The sequence below is a fragment of the Limulus polyphemus genome, unplaced genomic scaffold (assembly GCF_000517525.1).
Source record: "Limulus polyphemus unplaced genomic scaffold, Limulus_polyphemus-2.1.2 Scaffold2529, whole genome shotgun sequence".
NCBI lineage: Eukaryota > Metazoa > Arthropoda > Merostomata > Xiphosura > Limulidae > Limulus > Limulus polyphemus.
This window is the reverse complement of record NW_013668139.1, coordinates 146607-155839: the sequence shown is the minus strand read 5'-3', so window position 1 is coordinate 155839 and position 9233 is coordinate 146607. Positions and strand designations below refer to the sequence as shown.

Sequence of the window (9233 nt, the reverse complement as noted above, 5' to 3'; positions counted from 1 at the left end):
GATACCCGTGGTGGGCAGAGCACAGATAGCCCTTGTGTAGCTTTGTGCATAATTAAGAAAATAAATATTAAAGTGATAACTTACTTCAGCATAATATAATGTTCAGTTTGGTTGTCTGAACTTTTTTATACATTTAACCAGGCAGCTCGCTTTGTTCTAAATAAAGAGAGTTGAAAACCATGACAACTCATCTTTGATATATTATTGGTTTGTTGAAACTGAGCGACTATATTTACCTCCGCCACCGAAAGTGACGGAGGTTATATTTTCACCCTTGTGTGTATGTTTGTCAGCAAGATTTCTCGAAAACGGCTGAATGCACTTGGACGAAAGTTGGTATACATTTGGACTATGACCCAACTTTAGAAGTGATTACTTTTCTGGAGAGTCAAGGTCAAAGGTCACGAAAATAAAAATCCCTGTCTTTTAACATAGGGACCAATTTTTCACACTATTTTATGCTTTATAACTCAGTCAAAGAATGATCAGATTTTGATTAACATATGTAGAACATTATTGCCCATTGTCCTGCCAAACATGGTCCGTGTCTGTTGATAATAACGGACATGTAGACACATTTTCGTATATTCTGAGAGCCAAATATGATCAACGCTGCGTGGCCGAGGTATGCGTTCTACTGAGTGTCTCTCGAGTTTTGTCTTCTTTTCAACAAACTAACAAAATCACAAGTAGCTGACTTAGATGTTAGGATTGAAATATCTTAGGGGGTTACCATAGGTGCCTCAAACAACGCCACACTTCCATATCTGTCTTGCTTTTTACACCTTTCCATGTTCTACAATTGCTCAACGCCATTGTTATGCAGTGACATGTCATTACAGCAAGTTATAGCTTCTTTGGAAAAACAGTATTGTGATATTCTACATTATAAAAGCGTATTGACTTTTATTATTGCGTGCTTTAAAACTGGTCGATAGGTTTGTTTATTGTTAAACACAAAGCTACACAATGAGCTATTTGTGCTGTGCTAACTACAGGTATCGAAACCCTGTTTTTATCGTTGTAGGCCTTCAGAATTACGGTTGTGGAGGCTTATTGATAGGAGTCTTTTGGTAATATTCTGATAAACAGACCATGACTATCTTCGGAAGCTAGAATACAGAATTTTTTAGAATAAAACTGTCATACCAAGATGTGACAAAGTGATTACAGGATGATTAAGAAATCAAGAGGGTCTTATTGCAGTATTCGTGCAGTGATTTCTCAGTTGTTAGTGAGCTAAGCTACTATTAAAGTGGTCAGTTATTGTTCAGGCTTAGCATTGAACTAAGCAAATGTTTTATCCCTATCAATTTACCGAAGGTCGTAATACAATAAGTGTGACTGATAGAAGTTTTAAATATTTTGAGATTAGTACCATGTTTATGTACATGAAATTACAAAGAGATGAAAATCCACCAAGTTGTGGAACTTGCAACTAATGAACTGATAATTTACATATCTCCGATTAATTACAGTATTCTCAATTCTGAGTAAGTATGTAAATTACCTGTGAAACTGAAGGTTCTTTATTAACAGTCGCAGTTTGAACCATACATAGTACATTCCGTGTCAATGCAGTTATTGACTTTAGCTGGGAAAAGACAGACAAGTGAAGACCTAAAAAAAAAACATTATCCAGAAAAACTTAATTGTAAGACTCATAACAGATTTTTCCGGTAATCAGCATTTTTTTTTATCGTGACTCCCATCTTTTTAACTAAAACTCTAAATAAAAATAACAAATGAATGTAAATCTAAACTTTTTCTTATAGAATACCAGCTGGAGTATCCGTCGGTATCCTAACAAAGGATAGGAATAATAATGGCTGGAGACGGCTTAAATGGGTAATGAAGAAAAACTTTAATATAAGTTTAACATGACAGCAAATGTACAACGTTTCGACAAGGTTTTGTCATCGAATTTGAAAGGATAGGAAATTGTGCTTTTATTTTTCTTCTTAACATAATAAACATTAAAAGTGCAATAAAAAATACATAAAGGTGACAATACTGAAAAGAAAGACACACTGTTTTAAAAAAATCTATCAATAGGAAATTAGATGGAGGGGGGGTAACTCCGCCTCATGCCCTTCCCCATGTTATTCTGTAGTATCACTGTGTCAAGTTGTGCTAATTTGGTAGTTTTCCGAAATTAGATGGGGGGTACAACTGGAGTCAACCCCCCGACCCGTCATGACCTTCCCCAGGTCATTCTGTAGTATCACTGTGTCAAGTTGTGCTAATTTGGTAGTTTTCCGATATTAGATGGCGGGGGGGGGGGTACAACTGGAGTCAACCCCCCACCCGTCATGCATGACCTTCCTCATATCATCCTGTATCATTGTGTCAAGTTTGGTGCTGATTGATCAAGAAATGTGGAAACTTATATGGAACGGATACACACACATATTGACGTTTATTTATAAAGATTTTCACGCGTGTTCGGGAAAGCTAATTAAAGGAAAACCATGCATAAAATTTTTCAGAAGTTCTTTAAAAATTTGAATTACAAGCTGTTACACTAGAAATTCCGCAAGGGGGCGATTTATACAAAAGTGTAAGAGTGCTGTGAATAAGTAGGTTTTTAATGCTGCTTTAGGCTTATCAGAACAAGTTATGTAAATTAAACAATAGTAATATATATTTTTTGTGAAATAATAGTGAGAACATTAACAGTTAACACAAACACCAGAAGACTTCCATTGAAAACTTTACTTACGAGGTTATTGAGTAAACTTGGTAATTTTTACATAATTTACTTTTTCCATATAACCTTTTCGGGCATTTAAAGTCACATAACATCTCATCACTATCCATTAGTTAATATACGTGTGTGTGTGTGTGTGTGTATGTATACGCTGCAGTTAATATACATTACACTCGGTCAGTTACGTTGCACGAGCTTGTTGATGAAGTTGTCTTGATTTACCTAACATATCCGGTTTCTGGACGTTTAATGTCAATATCCTTGTCACAGAGAGCGCACAGCATACAAAATTTTACGCTCTTACCAATTACGCTACATAAACAAGAAAGGTATCTCTGGCAGAAGAGTTCAGGCACAATAAAGTTTAATAAAAATGTATTAATTTACAAACTTGTAACCAAACTACTGAAGGGTTTGTTGTGTGACAAAACCAAAACGAATAAGATTTAGTCAAAATCGTGCAAGTCAATAAGCCAATTATTCTATCAACTGTATTACTAACAGCAATATAATATTACTTACTCTCTGGGTGGAGAGAGCGAGAGTGTGTGTGTGTGTGTGTTGGGGGGTTACAATGTAGATGGTGGTGAAAAGGTCAAAGAATTAAAATATATATTATTTATACAAGTCTCAGTGAACGATGATATACATCAACAGTAAATATAATAATATAAAGAATATTATAATAATGATAATGAATAAATAGAAAATGCAAAATTATAGCCTTACACTTTGAATTCGCGCATTCCTTGAATGCTTCAGCTTAAAAATAAGTCGGTTAAAAAGGAAGTCACGTGGTAACTAGCTCTATATGAATCTATTAAAGGGCCATCAATTTCATTCCGTAGTTAAGAGTTGTTGTTTTTTTTTTATATATATATATACACAAGTCTTATCCTATGCAAAATTAGCTAATCGGGCAAGATACATTTGTACTTTACCAAGCACGAAGTGGTTATTTTCATTCTAATCAAAAGCATAAGTACTAAGGTTGAGTCAAAATATTGTTTTACTTTGAAGACTTCACCACTCACAAATTATCAAACAGTTACAAACTAAATGGGAAGAGTGATGAATTTAGTTCTGAGCCCTGTGTTATATTTATACATCAATTTTAGTTTTTCTCTATTCTTTCTTCTTGCCCCCCCCCCCCACAATGGGTCGGCGGTAGGTTTCCGGATTTGCATTGTTAAAATATAGAGTTCGATTCCACGCAGCGGACAGAGCGCAGATAGCCCATTGCGCAGCTTTGCGGTAAACAATAACAATTTCGCTGCCAGTATACCACGATCAATCTATTGTCTGTAAACTGAATACAGCCCCCCAGTGGCACAGCGGTATGTCTGCGGACTTACAACGCTAGAATCCGGATTTCGATACCCGTGGTGGGCAGAGCACAGATAGCCCATTGTGTAGCTTTGTGCTTAATTACAAACAAACTGAATACGTATTATTCAATCGCGTGGTCGTGTGTTTCTTGACTTGTCTATGACCCTCGGTGGGACGGCGGTAATTTTTGGTACTTACAACGCTTAAATCCGGGGTTCAATTCCCCGCGATGGACACAAAAGATAGCCAAATGTGGCTCTGCTTTAAAACAAACAGACAGACTTGTCTAGTTTGAAGTTTGTTTTCGGCTTTTACTGACAATGCATTCAGCTAAGTATCTTACACTTCACAGTTAGAGGACATGTTTATTATTAGACATTTGAACTTATGCCAGACGAATGAGGACACTATATAAAAGAATAATATTTTCTATAGTGACAACCAGGTTTTGTTGCTGGGTTACATTACATTGTTTGTTTTGAATTTCGCACAAAGCTACACGAGGGCTATCTGCGCTAGCCGTCCCTAATTTAGCAGTGTAAGACTAGAGGAAAGGCAGCTAGTCATCACTACCCACCGCCAACTCTTGGGCTACTCTTTTACCAACGAATAGTGGGATTGACCGTCACATTATAACGCCCCCACGGCTGAAAGGGCGAGCATGTTTGGTGTGACGGGGATTCGAACCCGCGACCCTCAGATTGCAAGTCGAGTGCCTTAACCACCTGGCCATGCCGGGCCAAGGTTACATTAGAACTAATGGAAGTGAATGTACTTTCATGAAGGTTTGTTTTACCCATTCTTTATATTGTTGCCTATTTCAAAACTTTCCCCCTTCAGAAAGCATACTGCACAGTGACATATATATTTAATCAATCATCTCCAAAATGTCATCCAACCAAACACTCTTAAATGTTTGGTATTTACGTATAACAAACCACACTATGATATCTTACTTTTTTTTTTACATACGCTGAATGATTGATTCATTGCGCTTGGCTATCCCTAATTCCTTACAGAAAAGACAGCTAGTTAACAACACCCACCGCCACCTCCTGGACTACTCTTATCTGACCGAATAGTGTGATTCAACCGTCACACTTATAGCGCATCTACAGCCCCAAAAGAGCGCACTGAACTCTCGAAGTCACAGTCCGGGTACGCTAACCACTAAGCCACTCTCTGTTCTTCGCTGAAAGAAAACCGCGTAATTACTTTCATTTCATTCTCAAAGGAAAAACGTTACATGTGCTATTGTAAGTTGCTCAAACGCGTACTTTTGATATTTCAAGAGAGTCCTTTACTAATGTTTATTTACGTAATCTTTTTGACTCAATGTTTTTTCACCTTTAAACCATGTTATGTTTAAATATATGCATCTTAAAAATAAGTAAAGCTAGAAGGAAAACTTTGCGAAAAAATTTCACAAGTAATTAAATAAGCGAGTGAATACTTTAATATTATTTCTGTGCTACTGTTGTTGTTTGTAATTAAGCACAAAGCTACACAATGGGCTATCTGTGCTCTGCCCACCACGGGTATCGAAACCCGGATTCTAGCGTTGTAAGTCCACAGACATACCGCTGTGCTAATAGGGGGTTAAGGTTTAAGGTTATAGATGCTACCCAGATAAATGTGTGATAGAAAACACTCTTGAATGTTAAATCATAAACCATTAAGATTTATGCTATAAATGTTGTCTTCTGAGTGATTATAGCTTGTGCATTTTATTGTAAATATAATGTTAATAACATGTATATTTGGTCAAACTGCTTAGTAGACAGCGATGCATTTTAAACAACTATTACAAAAAACAAAATAAAAAACTCAAACATATCATCTTTGAAATACGCCTTTAATGTAAATAGATAATTTCTGCTCAAATTAATTTTTATTTATCGTAATTCCAGTAACGATTTGACTTGTTCACTAGTGAAGTATAAAATAAAAAGAACCTTATACTAATAAACATTATATATTCGCTTTTTTATCAAAAGTTTTCATTCCGTATACTAAAAATATTTTCATACAGAAATATTAAACTATAAATATCAGTCCTGTCGCCTCAAACACATTGGGTAAATGATACCTGCTCTCTGGCAAATGTCAGAAAATTACCCGCCTGAATGTATTATTTGAAAATTATTCAGGTACATTAACTAATGTACCAGAACATTTTTTTAAAAATCGCTAACATAACTAGTCAGTATTACATAATTATTGAATATTTGTATACGTATATTTAGGACATAATGAATTAAAAAAAATGCATTCAAAAATATAGTAAAAACCACCATTTCAATCCTCATTTTCCAAACATTTTCAGGGGAGGAGCATGCCTTAAAACTTGCATAGGCCAAGGCTTCGTGGTTAAGGTGTTAGTATATATGTATCTATAATTAGCTGTAAAAGGTGTTTTTGTCAGCACCCCTTGGCTTTTTTGTTTTGTTTATAAAACGTATTGTCCTGTTTAGAACAGAGCGATCAGAAAAGTACAGAATTTGTATCCTAGCTGGAGGTGGTATTTAGCCTAGCGATTGTACTTTGTTAGGCTTAAACTGTCAGAAACATATATAAATATGAATCATACCTACAGGTAGCATTTAGCCTAGCGATTGTACTTTGTTATTCTTAAAACTGTCAGAAATATATATAAATTTGTATCCTACACGCAGGTGGCACTTAGCCTAGCCTTAGCTACACAATGGGCTATCTGTGCTCTGCCCACCACGGGTATCGAAACCCGGATTCTAGCGTTGTAAGTCCACAGACATACCGCTGTGCCACTGGGGGGGCAGTTGTTAAAATATAGGTTAACAATGAAATTGGTCTATGAGGAAGGTCTGTTGAGGCATAGTGTATGTTAGACTAAGATAAAAGTCTCATATTTGTAGGCCTGATATATCTTCAAACGCTAAAAATCAGGTTTCGATACCCGCCATAGGCACAATACCAATAACCCATTGTGTAGCGTAACAACAAAGAAACTTCACAAAAATCAATGTTAGATATACACGACTATTTCCGTTTAAGTTTAATGCGAGTGTTATCAGATAGATAGTTTATATGGCGCGAGTGTTAAATTTAGTTATTTTTAGAAGCGATAGTTTATCGCAAGTTTGTTTACGAAACATATGTTGTGTATGTAGTTCAATGGTTATGAATTGGTGGTTGTTATATTATTGCACCTTCTGAGTTTTTACCGCTGTTTTAATTGATTATTATTACATCATAATATCTAGTAGTGTATGGAACAATCTAGATCTTTATCAGGGTATAAATACTTAGTTCAATAGTAAGATAGATCTAGACTGTGTGATTGTGAGTGTGGCAATAAAGAGCTGATGGTGAAATTACCATAGATTGTATTGTAATAACAGAGTAGAGAAGAATAATTTGTCTTGTCAGTTTGGTTCTAAAGTAATTGAACCAGACCGTGTGGACTTTGACGAAGAAGAGGAAATTATTTAAACCTCTGGATACAACTTTAATAATCAACAATGTAACGAACATTTGTATAAACGTTTGACTTGTTTTAATATATTATTTTAAAACAAGTGGACTGTGTACCATTTGTTTATTGTTGAAATTTATCGCCAACAAGTTACAGATACCTACTGTAAAGAATCTGGCCCATACATAAAACTTAACAACCAAAAAAAAAGAAAAATGGTTTGTTATATTTACTTGATATTCCACTTGATATAATATTTTTTCGTTATTTTTTATGTTTATTATGTATAATTTCTTGAAAAAATCTAAAGATAGCATAATGGAGATGATTCAGTTGCAACCATATTTATAAATCTTACTCGTAATTGCAAAACCATTTTGGAATAGGTCTTATGCGGAGATAAAGTGATCTAACATCAGATTAAAGTTAATATTTCACGTGATAATTTAAAATAAATTTTCTCAAAAGAAAATCTTTACCGTGCAAATTGTGAGAGGAAAGTAAAATCAATAAGCTGATTATTAAAATAATCCAATTGTAAATTCCCCCAGTGGCTCAGTTGTAAGTTTCAAGGCTTATAAAACTAAAAACCGGGTTTCGATACCCGTGGTGGCCATAGCATAGATAACCTGTTATGTAGCTTTGCACTTAACAACAACAAACAAACTGATTGTAAATATTCATTGTAGTCCAGTCATATGATTGAAAAGTTATCATTTTCCTATGTATGTAGATAACCATAAAATATCCGCTTAGTGTACTGAAGTAATTCAAATTCAATATCGTAATATTCCAATATTAACTTGAAAATTATATTTTGATTATCGTAAAAAATTAAGATGGATTGTTTTCTTTGAAGAAAAGAATTAGGATAATATATTTGTTCGTTTTATTTATTTTGTTTTCTATTCAGCAAAGCCACGAAGGCTTGAGGCAGTCTCACACCCGGAGACCGGTTAGTAAATTTATATAACTCCGTTATTTAAAATGCCAAATGTCGTTCTAAGTAAATACACTGAAGGGGTTTTGTTTTATTAGCTGGTTAATATTAGACTTTAATAACATCTAGTCAGCTTTCCATAACATTCGCTATATTTTCATTAAAGTGTACCAATAAACCAGTAATCTACTTGTAGTATTAATCCATAAGTGTATGAATCAGCAAGATTATTAATGTCTTTTGTAGAGTAATCATCTTTCATTATTCACACAAAAAGCACAAAATTGCAAAGGTTACTAGAAAGAATAAAATTCTTTTTGACAGTTATCAGTGAATGAAATTGGCCGTAAATCATAAAATGTTATAAAAGGGCTGGTAAAAAAACTAGTTTTGTCAAAAACAAGAAAATGTATTCAATAAAATTACAGCTGAAAGAAAAGACATAATTATGAAAGTTTATTGTTAAAATACTGCTTTATCTTTATTAAAGTTTTAGAAGACAATACTCACTGTATCTAATTTTCTTTTTTTATTCAGAGAAGTCCAGGCACAAGATCGCTTGATTACCACAGAAGTCCCAGGTAAGGCTTAGAGTTAGAGATACCAATGAAAATCAGACAATTGAGTGAATAAGCCTAATAACGGAAATGTATAGGTCTAATGTAATGTTGCGTCAGCGAGGTCACGTGACTAGTGTCACGCCCCCTGCTTTCTGGAAATATCTTGTACCTTCGGGAATAGTCGGGAGATTACTAGATATAGGATAGTCTGGTATATATATAAGAGGGTGACAACGTGAC

At 34.7% G+C, this 9233-nt stretch overlaps 1 long non-coding RNA gene across 1 annotated transcript in view; it reads left to right on the top strand.

Annotated features, from left to right (window-relative positions):
• LOC111087720 overlaps positions 1-9018 on the top strand; it is a 25144-nt gene extending 16126 nt beyond the window's left edge. The window contains exons 3-4 of the long non-coding RNA XR_002612378.1: positions 8407-8448; positions 8971-9018. This is a non-coding gene — a long non-coding RNA (uncharacterized LOC111087720). The remainder of the gene's footprint in view (positions 1-8406; positions 8449-8970) is intronic.
• Positions 9019-9233: the final 215 nt, after the last annotated feature.